General features: G+C 37.0%; 1 long non-coding RNA gene across 1 annotated transcript; it reads right to left on the bottom strand.

Moving 5' to 3' along the window:
• Positions 1-9,949: 9,949 nt before the first annotated feature.
• On the bottom strand, positions 9,950-14,768 carry LOC111093002. Its single transcript, XR_005380580.1, has 3 exons — positions 14,687-14,768; positions 11,358-11,409; positions 9,950-10,159 (listed from the first exon to the last, which is right to left on the bottom strand). It is a non-coding gene; the product is annotated as an uncharacterized LOC111093002 (long non-coding RNA).
• Between the last annotated feature and the right edge of the window lie 491 nt (positions 14,769-15,259).

Here is a 15,259-nt window from a genome sequence, read left to right as displayed (position 1 = left end):
CATTAACAAATAAAACACAGAAGACTCTTGCCTTCCTTTAACTCCCAGTAAAATGAGGGACCAAATATTAAATAATCAAACACATAATGCAGGATCAAATTCTTATGGAGGAATAGTCCAGACCACTATGAAAAACAAGGAGACTTAATTTATATTGGACTTTGAAGATATTCTGTATTTTGAATATTAATTAATCTATTCTGCAGATGTGAGCATTATTCTGAATAATGGAAATAAATGAAACAGAGAGGGGAAGGAGAGGGGGAACTTGGAAAGAAGATAAAGCTTGGACCCAAGGGAGACAGACATACTCTTGGTACATTTAAGAAACAGAAGAGAAATGTGACTGGAGTAAGCTCCAAAAGCAATTAAATGTGGCCGAAGTTAAGAGAGGGGAGATAGGCAGAGGTTTTATGAGAGAGATAAAACTTGGGTCTTGATGCTTCTATGGAAAGTATTCTTCCTGTGATAGGGAACAAGCTTGATCTTCTCTTACCCATGCTTTCTTTTGAGGTAACATTAGGGCTGGCAATAGTCTGTGGTCCTAACAAATTTCATCATTGTCATCCATTCTAGAGAAATCTTCAAAAAAGTCTCTCTTGGAAAAGCAAAATGTGAAACAGATTATATCAAAAAGTATCTTGGAGAAGGTCAGGTGTTTGCTTATAAATCTTCCTTTGCTTCCTACATAAAACAATATTCCAAACTATGTACCTTCAGATGCTCTTGTCCACTTCAGTATTTGTGTTTGGTTGAAAGAAAGGCCCATGGGGTTTGTTGAAGTTGACATTTGCAACATTCAATTTTTAAAGCTCTATGTAAGAATGCCACTAAGTTGATGCAAACTTATTTTCACTGGTCATCTGGACTGATGAATAAGAAATGCTTTACATGTGCTGATTTTTTTAGAGTTTTTTTTTTTTTTTTTGTCTTTCCTGTAGAGAGACTACAAATATTGCTATCCATATCACGAGATTGTTCTTCCTAGAGTTCTTTGAAAGCAACTCTTTATTTTCAGGCATCAAAATCTCCTCAGAACTTCCTGGGAATGAAGGGTTTTTTGCATTTGAAACATTAGAATGAACTTTAAGATTTCATATTCAAATAGTTTGCAAGTTTGCCATTGGAAACACTTTTGCCTTGAGGAGACAAACATGTCATCCACTGTGCCCCTGAATTGGCCTGGATTAATTCTGAGCTTAAGCAATAATAAGCAATTTATCCTTTAATAACAAAACATGCACACATATACATGTGTGTATATATATATAAATACATGCATATGTCATTTATATTACACATATAATTATATAATATATAATAAGCAAGACCATAGCCCAAACATAGTTATAGGTATGTCAGCCTAGCTCCCTAGCACTCACAAATGATCACACCCATAGTGACATCCACATCATTCACCCCATGGGCAGACTCTTCCTTTTAAAAGACTTTCAAATGTTCGCTTTTGAATTTTCAATTCATCTTCTCCAAGAGTAAAGGTATTAATAGCTGTCATTTATTTAACAGTGTCAGACACGGGGCTGAGCACTTTACAATAATTTCACTTACTATTTGGAGTAACTCTATAACAAATATGTATTATGATATTTCTATTTTTCATGTAAGTAAATTGAGGTTTATATAGATTACTTAGCTTGCCATCAAACACAGATGCACAATAAATTAATATTAGAAAACAGAATGATGACAGAACATAAGCTTTGAAATGTCTATGAAAAAGTTGGTGGGGCACCTGGGTGGTTCAGTAGCTGAGCGTCTGCCTTTGGCTCAGGTCATGATTCCGGGGTCCTGAGATCACGTTCTGCATTAGGCTTCTCACAGGGAGCCTATTTCTGCCTCTGCCTGTGGCTCTGCCACTCTCTCTGTGTGTCTCATGAATAAATAAAATATTTTTTAAAAAGAAAAAGTTGTTAATAATAGAGAAAAAGACCTGGATTTAGAGCCAGGAGGACTGAGTTTAAATCCAAATTACCCTAATTTTCATGTCTGCCTCTTATTCAATGATTTCAGCTACTTGGAGGTATAGTTTCCTTATCTTGGAAGAGAAGACAAAAGATTTATGAAAAATACACGGTATATTACTTGGTATTAAGGAAAGAAATCATTAACCTGAAGTTTAAAGTTGTACCAAAATTCAGATAAAAGGCCATAATGTTTTACCACATGGGTTTGTTTGGCTGTAATACAACATATTTTCATGAGTGACTAGCCATTTGTATCCTCCAAGTAATTAGGAAATCCTGTCTTTGATAACCCTGGCACCATAAGTTTCCAGTATTTTGGATGGACATGACTGTGTTTTGGAAATAATCACATGAAATATTGAGAGAGTTTATGGATGGCTCACATTCAATAGGTAATGATTTATATCTTTGGCTATGAGGTAGATGTACAGATACCCAGTAACTTACTTGTTATGCTTTGACTATGGGAAAAAATTAACACATCCAAAATTGACTACTGACAAACGAACCCTCTCAAGGGCTCCATGATTTCAAGGTAGGACTTGATTATCTTTGTATCACTTGTGTTCTCCTCTCTTAGGGAAAACTCTCCAAAGAAGATACATTTCCCCTTATGCCCATGATCCTTCTCTGGACTACTGCATAAAATTCTTGGAAGGTTCATTATTACACTGTTTCATGTGTGATTCTAATATCTCTAGGTACAATATCTACACTCTGAGGACTGGGTCTGTATCTTCCAATTTCATGTTTATTTCCTTACAGTGTACAAATACCCGCAGAACCAAGACTGAAGGGCCCAGCTCCCCACTCTGTCCTGGGTTAGATTTCCTGGGTCAGAAGTGTTTGATTTGAATATTATTTTTCCTTCCTAACTTATATTCTATGATTCTGTGAATTCTCATATAAAAACACCTACGGATAATCTGCAGAAAAAAATGGCTCTCAGAATCTGAGATGCCTCTCAAATTGTAATGATGAACTATGAAATTTTGGAAACAGAACTTTTGGCTTTGAAAGAAATAAACTAGTGATAATATTTCATTAAAATAATATCTGTTTCTAAAGGCTACATTTTCTTATTCCAAACTCTGGGCATTTAAGTATCAAAGCCCAATAGCTTTTTTTGGATGTCCCATAGGTGACATTCACAATACAAATACACAGGTTTTCTTATTTTCTTTTTTCTTTTTTATTTTTTTAATTTATTTTTTATTGGTGTTCAATTTGCCAACATACAGAATAACCCCCAGTGCCCGTCACCCATTCACTCCCACCCCCCGCCCTCCTCCCCTTCTACCACCCCTAGTTCGTTTCCCAGAGTTAGCAGTCTTTACGTTCTATCTCCCTTTCTGATATTTCCCACACATTTCTTCTCCCTTCCCTTATATTCCCTTTCACTATTATTTATATTCCCCAAATGAATGAGAACATATAATGTTTGTCCTTCTCCGACTGACTTACTTCACTCAGCATAATACCCTCCAGTTCCATCCACGTTGAAGCAAATGGTGGGTATTTGTCATTTCTAATAGATGAGTAATATTCCATTGTGTACATAAACCACATCTTCTTTATCCATTCATCTTTCGTTGGACACCGAGGCTCCTTCCACACTTTGGCTATCGTGGCCATTGCTGCTATAAACATCGGGGTGCAGGTGTCCCGGCGTTTCACTGCATCTGTATCTTTGGGGTAAATCCCCAACAGTGCAATTGCTGGGTCGTAGGGCAGGTCTATTTTTAACTCTTTGAGGAACCTCCACACAGTTTTCCAGAGTGGCTGCACCAGTTCACATTCCCACCAACAGTGCAGGAGGGTTCCCTTTCCTCCGCATCCTCTCCAACATTTGTTGTTTCCTGCCTTGTTAATTTGCCCCATTCTCACCGGTATGAGGTGGTATCTCATTGTGGTTTTGATTTGTATTTCTTATTTTCTTTTTTAATTTTATTTATATAATTAGTGGAGAGGAGATCCAGGAGGAGAGAGAGAGAGAGAGAGAGAGAGAGAGAGAGAGAGAGAGAGAGAGAACCTCAAAAAGACTTCATGCTGAGCACAAAGCCTGATGCAGGGCTTGATCCCAAGACCCCAAGATCATGATCTGAGCTGAAAACAAGAGTCTGAAACCCAATCAAATGAGCCCCCCAGGTGCCCCACAAACATGCTGATTTTAAAATCTTCCCTGCCAAGCAACCACAAAGCTTCTGAACTGCATTTCTTAGCATCCTTCAGTGCAGTTTCCCAGATGATTTCCTAAGCAAATGGAGTACTTTGGCATTTGGCCTCTAACTAGTTCTTGATACCTACTGGTAAAACTGGCTTATAGGAAAAGCCCATACTAAAGATCCCTCAGTGTCTTTCCCATTCTGCATTTCTATCTCTTCTTTCCACTCTTCCCACTACAGCACATGCACAGGATCTTCAATACAGGCTGCTGACATTTGAATGGCTGGGACTCCACAGATGCCCCTATTTGAATTAAAGTGGTGTCTTGTCTTTTAACTCTCTCTGCGCTCCCTTTAATGCTTATAAAGGCTAAAAATTCAGATGATATTATTTGATTTCCTAGCCTACTTTGAGGTTAATTTGGATTTAGAGTAGGTCAATGAAGCCTGGAAGAAGGAAGACAGGATCCACCAGGAGAAAACAAGTGTGGCCGAGGGGGAGATGGGAGAGGTAGATGGAATACTTGCAGAAGAGATGCAGGAGGACATAGATTTCTTCCTGCCATGGAGTACAGATGCGTAGAAGGCCTGTGGCATGAGCAGCCAGTGTGTGACCTGTTGTGATCTGGAAAGCACAGGTAAGCATCGCGGCCAATAAAATGAAAATGGTTAAGAAGCAAGTTGGAAGTTCATCAGTTACTGACACCGCTGTGATGTTTAATGAATACATCCTGGGTTCTTTCATATCTTAGTGACAAAAGAAACACACTTATTCTGAGCTATTTTGAATTAGCTAAAATTTTTCTGATTTAAGTCCAACATAGACTCTTTGGGGTTTTTCACTCCACTTGTCTTTTGTACCATATTTTAATTCACAACCATATTAGAAGGGAGATGATACATTCCCCTTACTTTCTAGCAGTTGGAGGAAATTTCTGATGTAATAAAATTGGACTGTGAAAAGTACATAGAATGACTAAATTTTAAACCATACATCAGAATTATTTATTCTGCAATTGTATAAAAATATGCAACTTTGATTAAGGTAGAAAAAATATCAAGGAAAATGTGAACACTAAGAAATTTTGAACAGGACTCCCCATGCCCCAGAACTAAGGGATATAAACATATCTTATTACATATTATATCATATATAAACATATCTTATTACAAAATAATAGTTCAGAATTAAGCTAGTGACACCCAAGCTCACAGGACCCTGATGTTTGAGGCAGGTAGACTATAAATTCTATAGCTGGTCCTCTGGAAGAGGCTGAGGGCAATAGAAATGTGGCTAAATAGGAAAGCATTATTCATTGTTTCCTGGCTCTTGTCAGCAGCACTCAAAGGTCTAGGGAACTGGAAACCCCATTAAATCCATAATAACCACGTTTCCAAATTGTGGCTTTTGTCTTGGTTTAGTTACCTATTTGCCACCAAGTCATCCCTTGCTAGTAGTATGGAAATTAGCTGAAATATGGTAACCACTTGCTTTCTTCAGGATCTTCCTCAGAATAAATTCATGCACAGCTCTCCTTCTATTTGAGGACTTGTGGGACTTAGAAAACAGCAAATTAGTTATCACGTATTAATATCTTGTTAACTGGGGAGCATTTTTTATTTTTTAAGTTTCTTTCTTTTCTTTTCTTTTTTTCTTTGAAAGTAGTGTTTGCCTCACATCTGCTGACTTCCAGGAAACTTCCTGTGATCCATCCTATATTCAGCCCATGTTGAATATACTGCTGTAGAGTAGTGATACCTTAAAAAAAGAAGGTTTTACTATTGAAATAAAATTAAAAAGTGAATTTTATTTCTGAGAACAAGTCTGGTTAAATGGAAATGAGGGGAATATAGTTATTAAATTGTTCTCCACAAATGCTCTGTGTCCCTTGGGCTGGGCTGCTGTTCTCGGTGGCAGGCCTCACTGCTTAATTGCTTTCATCAGCATGTCAGACTGAGGTTGAAAAACAAACAATGTGTTTCAGAATGTCTTCTCTTTTAATTAATTATGACAGCATAATTTGCTTCAATCTTAAACCATGTCAGAACTTGACAATATTTTTCTTGAAATCTTGAGAAGAACAAGTTTATAAAAGCATGGAATAAAAGTATGTCTCCTTGCACAACTTTTTTTAAATGAGATGTCCAAATGACTTTTGCAATTTTACTGAACTAGCTGTTATAAATATTAACTTTTTAAACTGACATAATTCTTATACTATCACTAATGAACTATGGAAAATGAGGTCTAAATGTTGAAATCATTTGGCAATTATTCAAATAGTTGGAGTATCTGCTCCTAGGAAGAATTATGAAAGGTGAAGTGTCAGTGTTGGATGGGAACATATTTTATACATTCATCAGTAATTGGGTAATCAGAAGAGTTATTTCTGATATTGGGAGTACTGAGAATTTTTTTACATAGAATATTGAGTAAAGGCATTCAATTTAAAAATATTTATTAGGCCTTTACTATATTTATGAGAACCATCCTCTTGTTCTCACACACACTCAATCAGATATAAAACTGAAATTACAAATAGTTTCCTATTCAAGAATAAAAACACCTGGGCAGCCCAGGTGGCTCAGTGGTTTAGGGCCACCTTCAACCCAGGGCGTGATCCTGGAGACCCAGATCGAGTCCCGCGTCGGGCTCCTTGCATGGAGCCTGCTTCTCCCTCTGCCTATGTCTCTGCCTCTCGTTCTCTCTCCACCCCCCGCCCCCGTGTGTGTATGTGTGTGTGTGTGTCGCTCATAAATAAATAAATAAAATCTTTAAAAAAAAGAATAAAAACACCTGCTGTCTACGGGGGCACCTAGCTCCAATGCACAAAGTTTGTAATACTCAAAACAATCCTGTAAAGAGCTATATAACAAGCCCATTTGACAGCCATGGTAAATGAGGACCAAGGAGTTTACAAATCATGCTCTGGAAGTTATTGAACCAGGATTCAGAGAGAAGTTTCTTAACTCTCAAGTGCAACAAACCGTGCACGGGCACACACACGCATACACACTCATACATATTCAGAGTGTGAGGACAATTACTATAGTGCTGGTGCTAATTGCAGGGGGGAAATGGAGAAAGTGCATTCTAATAGGAAAAATTCATGAAGGCGAAAGCTAGTGGTTTCATTAATATTATCCCACCAAATTCTGAGTTTTGGCAATTGTCACAAAGAACAGTTATGAGACATGACTGTAGGCTCCAAATAGAAAGTATGAAAACAAAGTTATGATGCACTCTCTGTGCCAGAGAGCTATAATAGAATCTAACCAAAGAACTCCAGTACAGACAGGACCAGCACACAATCCTATGCATATTTGCTTTAAAATACTGGTCTTACTTGAGCTTTACTTCATAAATATATGAAATGACTTTAAATACACACTTTATAGTATACACTGGTCTTACCTCCCATTTGATTTTTAGAATGAATATGGTTAGCAGGAAATATATCATGCTCAACTTGGATCTTTAAAATCCAAATACCCAGGACAATGTAATCTTATTTTTATTTTTTAATGTACTATTTAAAGATATTTTATTGGGAGTGGGGTAAACTATATTAGGTTTGAAAAGTACAGTTGTAAAAGTAAATGTAGCATTAAAAATAAATAGCATCTATAAGAGTACCCAGCACATAATATGTGCTAACTAAATATTTGGTAGATAGTTAGATAAAGAAAAATGATAATGTATTAGACTATTGTTTTGTAGCATATGAACATTTGTTACACTACAAAATTTCATCTAGGGGAACCTGGATGGCTCAGTCAGTTAAACATCTAACTCTTGATTTCAGGTGAGGTCATGAGATCCAGCCCTGCGTCAGGCTCCACACTGGGCATGGAGCCTGCTTGGGATTCTCTCTCTTCCAATTGCTCTGCCCCTCTCCACCTCTAAAAAAATTAATCTAGCATTGGCTAAATGTCATCTTGAGATTTTATTTAAAAAATAACTGAAATGATGTTTCATTCTGGGAAAAACAGAGGGAAAAAAACCTTGCATTTGAATCATATACTAAAATACCACTTTTTATATACAACATAAAAATATTTCCAGTGGCCTGTTTCATTTTAGATTAAGACTGAACAAATAATTACTAGGAAATCCTTGAGTGATAACGAGTATTTCCTATTCCTCAAGGAATGGATGTGAAGAAAGAAATGCCTTCTTTTTTTTTTTTTTCAAAATGCTTTTCAGATTTTTTTTTTTAATGAACATTCAGGTTCATTTTATTTTTTTATCTTTTAATAATAAATTTATTTTTTATTGGTGTTCAATTTGCCAACATACAGAATAACACCCAGTGCTCATCCCGTCAAGTGCCCCCCTAAGTGCCCGCCACCCAGTCACCCCCACCCCCCGCCCCCTCCCCTTTTTTTCATTTTATAAAATTATTTTGGGAAAAAAATCTCCTGTTTCTTTTTTGATCCACAAATGAATGACTTTTTTAGAAGTCTACAGCTCTCCAGGTAAAAAATAAACATAAACTGAATTTTGCAAGACTCTGCTTTTTTTAATACTGACCTTAAAAATATAGAAACATGGAGGGGTTGCTTGAGAGAGATTCAAAATCAATCTCATTTTAGTGGTGACTGTTCAGTGACTTGCATAAAATAAATTAGTCTTGTTTGGAACAACCAGAAGTACATAATAGAAAATACAGTTAAGATCGATTGCAAAGTAAGACAGCTTGGTTGCCTATCTGGCAAAATAACAGAAGGAAATATTTAGCTCATCTTTGTTAAAGGATTAATCTGGTTCCCTTTTACAAGACCATTAATGTTTGTGGCAGAAAAGGGAAGGAGGTGTCAATTTCTAACTTCTGCAGCCAACAGTCTAGTCAAAGAATGAACTTACTGTCATTTAAGTATATTCTATGTGCATTGGGCTTAATGTAGCCCAAATAAAAGATGTATTTCTCATTGTTTAAAATAAAGTTTGGAGGGAAATATGTAATAACCATTTACTTAACTTTTTGCTTCATTTTGGACTTCTCAAATCTTCAGATTGTGTCCTGGATGAGTCGTAACAAGCTAAAAAAAATCTAGTCTATTCCATTTGCATCTATGTTACCAACAGATGTTTGCTGGAGTACAACTTATGTGCAAGTCACCAAGTGTGCTAGGGATTGGCACTCTGTGGCAGCTTGGTGCTCCAGGGAATGCTGACCTGCCTAATAAGAGTGATTCAAATGATGCAGTTCTTCACCAGGTCTGGCAAACAATTGCTCTCTGACCTCTGCTTCAGGAAACTGAGGCTTGGCCATTGTGACAGAATTTTCACTCTCCCTAGATGTCCCCACCCCAACCCCCTTAGAAGTCCCTCATCCAAGTTCTATATTAGGAAAATTGTTATGCCTCTTGCGCCTGAATATTTTTCAAACTGTTGTCGAAAGGTCATTTTGGTGTCATGATCTCTCTGTAATCAGGAGTTTAGATATTTTTCCCTGGATTTTTTTCTCTCAGGAGTACTTAAGGTAGTTGAAGGCATGCTCCATATTAGCGCACGTTCATGTTAGCAGATGCTCCCTGTTAGCACACACCTGATAACACTCCATGTCCCATGTCAGCCTCATGTTTTAGACTTCTTTCACGTCAAACACACAAAGAAGAAGCACTTTTTACTCTTTAAAAGCAATGTTAATTATATGGAAAAGATTTCTGAAAGGCCAAGGAATGAACTTTATGTGCATTTAAATAGCCTAAAGTTTGAGCAAATGTAACTCTGGAGAAGCTGTTTTTTGTTAAAGGGCATTGCCAGAAGTTAAGGGCTGGGGCCATCACCCCAGAGTAGGTAACCATGTACATTTCTGTGATTTATACCTATGGATAGCAGAAGAGATGAACAGAGATAAGGTACAAGCAAAGTCGGCTGGGCATCCAGGTTTCCTACCTCTTACTCTACCTTACTACTATATTTTCCTCATTTCCAAAGTTCCAGTTACAAAAGGCCATTTGTGTAAGGACATGTTTGAAGATCTTGTAGACAGAATCTGGAAGCTGTGAAGGAGAAGCATTTATGAGTAACAGAAATCGGTAGCTAAACGAAGGCAGCACAGAATCCTGCACTACTCCATGATACTGGGCTCAGGACAGGTGTTTGTGTTAGCTGTTTTTCATAAAGAATCCTCTGTGCCGAGGGTGGAATCATTTGCTTTTTATTGATTTATTTATTTTAGAGAGGAAGGGGAAGGGGCAGAGGGAATGGGAGAGAGGGAATCTTAAGCAGCTCCATACCCAGCAGAGAGCCCAATGCGGGGCTCAATCTCACAACCCTGAGATCATGACCCAAGATGAAATTAAGATTGAACGCCTAACTAACTGAGCCACTAGGGTATCTACAACACCTATACACATCTTACGGAGCCTTTGTCCTCAAACCCAGTCCTCTCTCAATCACAGACAGTTACTGTATTCTCCTCTACCAGCTCAAATTCATTATATTTCTACCCAAAAATATCAAACTTGAGTGAGAGTTTCAAAAACATAGTGTTGTGCTGTGATCTACCTCAGGACTGGCCTTTTGCCACCTAACATCAACTGCATGCTTGTCATTCTACTATTAAGGCTTTATTGGGTTAGGGTGTTTGTATTTTCTAGATCCTGTTAGAGGATCAGTATGTAAAAAAAAAAAAAAAAAAAGAGCATAGGACTCTTCAAGAAGATTTCTATATTTCTATTTTATTTTATTTCCACCCACGTTCTAGGTGAGCTTGTTGGTCCATCATCTCACCATTGTTGGACTTTAGTTTTCTCAACTGTACAATGTGGAAATTGGGCAGGATCACAGTCAAAATCTATTACAGCTATATTTTTTGTTATGTTCAATTCAACTTAAATATAATTATATCCTAATTGCTTACAAGCTAAAAGAACCCTGTCACTAGCTTTTATGTAAATTAAAAATTAACTATAGCTAATAATACTGTGTTGTGAACTTGAAATTTGCTATGAAAATAGGTCATAAGCATTTTACACACAAAAAATTAATAATTCTAACTATGTGAGGTGATATATTTTTAATTAACTTGATCATGGTCATCATTTCACAAAATGTATGCACATCAAGGCATCATGTTACAATGTATAAATATACATTTATACAATTTTGTCAATTTTAACTCAATAGGCTGAAAAATGTTAGCTACTAATAAAAGGTATGCTCAATAAAGAATGATTTAAATGGACTGAATATTACCTGTTTAGAATACATAGGATCTCAGATCCTGTATTCACCAAAGGTTCATCCCCTGTGGACAAAGGAACAACAATGATAGAACCCCCAAGAAAGTAAACTCAGAAAGACCCATTTTGTCTCAGGAAAGTCTGGGGAATAAGAATCACTAAGCAGTCATGGGAAGATTCCAAACCTCCAGCAGACAACACAAGCATGGGAGGGACCTGGGCAAGCAGTCCAAAGAGAGGTCCCCAAATTCAAAATATTAGTTTTAGTGAGGATGTATTTTGTACCAATTTTGCCAAAATATCTCCCCTCTTGGACCAGCTTGGCACCAACCAGACCACTCTAATCTCCTAAGACATTCCTCCCATTAACACCTTTCTTTGGATAAGGCAACAAATCAGGTCATTTTGTGAAAACCCAAACCCTCGTGCTGCTTTGTCTTGCAATATTTTCAAGTTTTGTGGGATTATTTGATCCATCTCTCAGATGGAGGATCATTCTTACTTTTTTGGAAGCTTTCACTAATCATAGAATATTTAATGTATCTTATGGGATCTTCTCTTTATCCCTGGCAGTCTGAAGTTCTCAAATATCTTCCTAGCTTTGGGTATATTTTCATTCATTGTGCTAAGCTGACAGTAAACTGTTTTAGTCAGTGTCATCCAGTCTTCAAAAGTTTGAAAAATGTGCTAAAAGTATTGATGCCCATCATGTTCATTAGAAACAAATTCATATCTTGTCACACCATTCTTGCTTCTTGGAGGTCTAGAGACATTCTTTGGCATAGTAGTGATGATTTCTAGGCTTATGCCTCATTCCCATCCACCCTATACCAGGGTCAGTCCAAACTTTGTGCCCTCTCACCTACTCATTCAAATTCCATTGGTCACCAGGGCTTGGTCCAACTCCCATGTGCTCTAGTAAGACCTCTGATAATTCTAATGTTCATTACTCTATTATTTACTGAATTCCATTTTCAAAGCCACACACTTTAGTACTATATTATATACACAGCCATAGGCATGAGGAACTGTAAACATATTAGCTCTTCCTCATCTCTTCTATATAAGTACCTATGCTTCTTTCCCTCTCTCTTCACTTTAATGTCAAAAGAATACCAGGTGATTTTAATAAAATAACTACTGATGATAGTTATCATAGTAGATTAGAACTTTAGTTTCATAGGGGCACCTGAGTGGCTCAGTTGGTTAAGCATTGGACTTTTGATTTTGGTAAGGTCATGATCTCAAAATTATGAGATCAAACCCCATGTCGGGCTCTATGCTGGGTATGTAGAGCTGCTTAAATTTCTCTCTTTCTCTATCTAAAAAAAATAAAGGACTTAAGTTTCATAGAAAATTTAATGTTTTTCCAACAGCTTTCACTTGAAATCTTCTACCATTTAATTTCCCAGGTAAGCCATACAAGCTCCTTTCAACCTTCCCAGGGAAGAATGTTATGCCATCGAAAATTACTAGGAAGCTTTCTTACAGGAGAAGAAAATAAGTTTCTCGATTGCTTTAAAAAATTAGCTAGAAAATCAACCCCTTACTTTCTCATGGCAACTGAAATAAATGCATACGTCAATGAAAAGAAATGTAAATCAATTTCAATGTCCTCATGGAGCTGCAAACTTTGTTATTGTCCCTCTAGTACAATATAGATTCCATAAACCACATCTAAGGAGACAGAAGAAATTACTTCCATGTGATATTTTCAGTTGGATGAGACTTTTTAGGCTTTTGTATTCTACTTTATAAGTGCATTCTAATTTAAATGCATTCTTAAGCATACCAAAATAAAACTCCTCTCCTCACAAACTAACCAAGTACATTAATTTCTAAAGTAATTGTATTATTTTTTAAAAATCATCCAAAATATCCTACTCTAGATCTTTAAATATTTTATTGGTATTATTTTTAAAAGGTATTCCATTGCAAAAAAAAAAAAAAAGGTATTCCACTGCATCACAATTATATAGAGCTTTTTTAATAGTGGAACACATGATATGATGTAAACTTTCCAGCTCCCATTTCCAGGCATGTTATCAGAAGAACCCATGACATAACAGAGTTTTCCAAAAACAGAAACTGTCACGGAGCCACCTGATGAGGATATGGGATGTGCAAACTTCTGAATGTTAAAGCTGTCAAAGACAAATGTAATCAAATACAAGAAAGCAGGCTTGTGAAATGGGGAATAGAGGAAACTGATTTACATACAGTACATTAGGTGATATATGATGTGCTGAGACAAAATGCCAATTTCCTCACTTCTACATTAATCCCAAATCTTCACTTTCAATGCCTTCATTTCATCTGCCAGGGATGAGGAAGAGGGTTAGGCTTGGTATAAGAGTGATAAAAATGAAGTGTCCAATTGTGCACATATATCCTCCTAAGGGCAAACTGATGGATTCCCTCAAGAGTGAGCTGCCCCATTTCCCCTGAGATGCCTACTCCCCCTTGCATTAAGTGGGCATATGACTTGTGTGTAATCAATAAAGTGCAGCAAAAGGGACACTGTATGACTCAGATTAATTGCAGCTTCCACCTGATTCACTGCAACACCTGTCTTTGGAGTCTTGAGCTACCACGTAAGAAATTTAAGTTCCCTGAAGCATCCATGCTTTGAGGAAGCCAAGCCAAATAAAATGGTCACATGTAAACTCTAAGGTTGGAAGTGCTAATTGTTGAGTCATTTCAGTCATATGAATTCATGTAAATTATCCCTTTGATGAATCTAGTTTTCAGCTAGAGAGTCACCTCTAATCTCTGAGACTATCCACCTGAGGCTTGAGACATAAAAAGAGATAGGGTACCCCACTGAACAATAACCAAATTCCCAATTTGCACAATCCACAAGAATAATAAAGTAGCTATTTTAAGTAAATGAGTTTGGGAATGATTTGTCATACAGCAATTTAAAATAGAAAAGAAATTTGTTATTTGCAACTTGGGACAAATAAAACAACATATATCCACTACCAGCACATACGGAATCCAGTAATTTGAGTGAAGCAGGTGTGGGTTTCTTGTTTCCTAAATTTTTTTGATGAGGTGGGTTGGAAGTAGAGAATCCAAGCGATAAATAAATCTAGAAATGTTGGTTTGAACCAATATGTCCTTTCAATCCATTGAGGTTCACTGTATATACAATTTCAAAAGAGGATTTGCAAAGACTTCCCTTGACACCCTTTCTCTCTATAATCCCCTGAGCAGATTTTGCCATCTTGAGCCTCAATTTTAAAATCCAGTTCCTAAGATTTCGCTTCACTTTCCACAGTGTCTCAAAGGATGCTCAGGTACAAAACGATTGCTAGGCTCTTTGAGCATCATACTTACTGACAATAAATGCCGTATCTTGAAGGTGTTCTTGGAAGAACGAAGATTCCAAATTGTTGTGTTTATGGATTTCATAGTGTCTTCACTGTGGAGATAGGGACTGTAATCAAACATTGAACCTTTATAATAATATGTTTTGCACAAGCCTGGACATTGATCTGCCACTAATCCACTGTATTCCATTTCACTCTCTGTCAGTGAATTATAGAGTGCTTTTCTACTTTTTAAAAGTATTTTCCCTTTGAACTTGGAAGGAATTCTTCAAGGTACGTGTGACAGTGGCAATTTTCTTATGTTTCTGAAGGCACTACACCTCAGAAAGAGAGCTGCTTTTCCAAAGTTAAGTAGGTGATTAGTAACTCACTCAGGACTAGAACCCACACCATACAATTTACCATGAATAATTCAACAAATAATTTGTGAAGCACCACTATAATGCCGAGTCTTGATTAGGCACTCCTTGTTCATAAGATCCAAAAGCTTGCTATAGGAAAGGGGCTTTGCACTCAGCATAGTAAGGTCTGAACCAAGTACAAGGAGATTACAGAGAAGAAGCAAGTAACTTTGAGCCAA

The sequence above is a fragment of the Canis lupus genome, chromosome 28, assembly GCF_011100685.1.
Source record: "Canis lupus familiaris isolate Mischka breed German Shepherd chromosome 28, alternate assembly UU_Cfam_GSD_1.0, whole genome shotgun sequence".
NCBI lineage: Eukaryota > Metazoa > Chordata > Mammalia > Carnivora > Canidae > Canis > Canis lupus.
Note: the sequence above shows the minus strand (reverse complement) of the source record. Positions and strands in the feature narration are given on the sequence as shown.